Source organism: Falco biarmicus, chromosome 16 (genome assembly GCF_023638135.1).
Source record: "Falco biarmicus isolate bFalBia1 chromosome 16, bFalBia1.pri, whole genome shotgun sequence".
In the NCBI taxonomy this organism is placed as follows: Eukaryota; Metazoa; Chordata; class Aves; order Falconiformes; family Falconidae; genus Falco; species Falco biarmicus.
The window spans coordinates 7,018,573-7,021,642 of NC_079303.1; positions in this window are offsets into that span (position 1 = coordinate 7,018,573).

Genomic DNA, 3,070 nt, shown 5'->3' on the forward strand with positions numbered 1-3,070 from the left:
CATCCGGTGTAGCTTTGTTAGTTTGCAAATCAAGTAATTTATTTTTGTTCTGTGATACTTAATTTTCCAAGGGAAAAAAGTACAGTAAACTGCCATCTGGAGGTGTTCCTGGGCAGCTGGCTCCAGGTGCCCCTGCTTGAGCAGAGGCTTTGGAGGTGACCTCCAGAGGTCCCTTCCTGCCTCGGCCATTATCTGATTCTGTGATTTTTATTTCAGTTTTCTAGTAGGAAACACCCTGTACCCTTTTCTGAAAATGTGCAGGTACTTCTTCCGTGGCGCTGTTGACTCTGGGCCAGGAGACTCGCAGATCACTGTGCTCCCAACGCTGTCATCCTGCTATTCGGATCCTTTGAAGTAATAAGAGATTTTCTTTCCAGCAACAAACTGTCAGCATAAACTCGTTGGTGAGAGTGTGCCGCCACATCCCTGCTGCAGGAGGGGAGGGGTGTGTGCCTCCCACCCTACTTGCCACCCTCCCTCATAAAATCCAGGGTAAGTTTTTTATTCCTTTGAATAACTTACTCTGTTTCTATCACTGTGTTCTTGTGCTGGTTCATGTTCTGCTAATTAACCACCTTTGCTCTCCTGTGCTCTGTTTGGTATGCCTCGCCATTTTACCTGTTCACAGCTCTCGACACTGTGTAGCTTTTACCAAGTTAACCCGAGCTCCTGTAGCTGCCTCATCCTGGGTTCTTGCTGCCAAGTGAAGTTTGCACCCAAGGAAAGTGTCCGCAAGAGCTGGGTGCACGCGCAGCCTGACAAGTGAGAGTTAGTCAGCCGGCTTGGCACGCTGCTGCTGCAGCACAGCGCGTGGCAGCCTGCGGTGCAGGGCTCTCCTCTCCCGGCCACTATGGCCTGCCCAGGGACCAGTTTGGCAGAGAGCATCCCCAGATGCAGCTCCCAGGAGCGCCAGGCAGCCCGCGCAGGGGCTCCGGCCTTGCCGGCAGCTGTAGGGGCAGGCTCTGCAGCGGAGGCCAGGGCAGCCGCTGGCAGCCTCGCGTTGGGTCCCTGCCCGGTTTTATGTGGCAGCATGCGATGCGCTTGGCAGCGCTGCCCAATTCCTCATGGCCTGCGTCTGCTCCCATGCGCAGGGGAGCGTGTCCTGTCCGCAGGACCTACGCTGAAGCATCCAGAAAGCAAAGCCAGGCTGTAAGTAAATGTCACTGCTGCTGTTACCTCCCTTCGTAGCACGGGCTAAAGGGCTGCCCTTCCTCTGCGTGCAGGCTCTCGACTTCCGTATTTGTCAGCTATGTGCCTGAAAACCAGGGGTTCCTGGTGCCGATACCTGGCTGGGCAGGGCACAGCAGAGCCTCCAGCCAGCTCCGGAGGCTTCCCTCCTGTTCATAAATTGTGCTGGGACCGGAGCTGGAGCATTCGCTGAGTGTCCGCAGTGTTTCCCAGACCCCAGCCTTTTTCATGCTCTTAAATCTTTTCAAGCCACCGCAGTTGTGGGGGGATGGCCTCAGTGACACGAGCCTGCCCCGCGAGCCTTGATTTATTCAGAAGCACAAGTGTTGTGAAACCCTGCCCTGTCCTGTGATCATTTCAACAAGAGGCTCAGGAAAAAACGGCTATTGCCTTCCCTGGTAAGTTCAGCTCGCCCCGGTTCATTATGTACATCTCAACCCTGGCACAGTGTCAGGGAACCAGCTATTGAAGATAAGATCATGAATAGTTAATGTTCTCAGTTACCCAAGCATATTTAAAAATTAACACAAGCCTGGTGCTGATGAGATTAAAAAATGGGTCATCAAAGAGAGGAAAAAAACCAGAAAACAATTGCATCTACCCTCGGGCTTCGCTAATGACTGCGTTTTCGTGGAAGGTCCTATCTCTTCCTTACTTCAATCCTTCAGTGGTTTAAAATACTGGATACTTCGTTAAACCACCTCCTGCCTGCTAGGTTCTCCTTTCCTCCTCCCGTCCCGCAGGAGTTTGCTGCCCCTTCAGATGAGGCTCCGGGCTCAGGTGTGGCGGCACTGGCCGGTGCCCTGAGTGCCTGCCCCGCACATGTCCCTCCGGGCACCTCGGAGCATCTGAGCCGATGGGCACGTGGATGTGACGGCTCCGGTGACCCGGCGTGGCAGTCAGGGTGTGTGTCCCGGGATGTGGGCAGGGGGCTGTGCCTGGGTGCGGCACCGGTGAGGGGCTCCCCCTCGGCAGCAGCTTCATCTGCCCCTGGGGTCCCTCCAGGCTCCTGCTTGGAAAAGTCACCGCCTCTCCTCGTGGGGTGACAGCTTCACCCTCTGCCAAATGGAGCCCAGCGTTTCAAGTCCTGCCGGGTATGGAGGGGCTTAGCGAGGGAGCGGGCGGGTAGCGGAGGCGGAAGGAGAAGGATCCCTGCGGCCTGCGGGAGCGCCAGCCGTGGCCGGGCAGGCTCCCGTGCCAGGGTGGTCGCGGCTGTCACCTGCACCCTGAAAACTTGGATGTTCCCCACACGGAGGAAGCTGGAAGGGACACAGGATCATTTTTCAGAATGAAACTAGGCATTTGTAGGCAGACCGAAGCATAAGGGACAAATACATCCAAACCCTAATTTTTATGGCTCTTGCCCTGAAGTAGCTAACCAGGAGAGCTGGCGGCAGGGAGCCGGTCACCTCCCCCTGGAGAGCCCAGGCGCTGCGGTGTGGGTGTACCGGAGCTGGATGGCACAGGCCACGCGTGGGCACCTGCCGGTGTGGGCAGGCTCGAGCGTGTGGACGTGCCTTGGCTGCCTGTGCATCCATCCCCAGGTGAGCGAGGTGGCTCCTGGCTCCCCTTGTGTGCCTGCCTGCGTGCAGGAGGTGGGGGTTCCCACGCTTTTTAGGAAGGTGGGTGAAGCTCGTACCCTCCAGGTTACAGGTACCGAGGGAGGAGGGGAACAGCCCCCGGAGACCTGGCACACGCTGGGCAGAGCTGGGCCCTGGCCTCCTGCCATCCCATGTAGCTGCTGCCACTTTTCCTTCCCGGGGCTGGCCTGGCTCTTTCTGGGTCTGCTCGTCCTCGCTGCACTGAGCCGGTCTGGCTGGGACACGGGACGAACGCAGCACAGCAGAGAAGGGGCAACCTCGGAGCGTGTCCTTTAATCGAG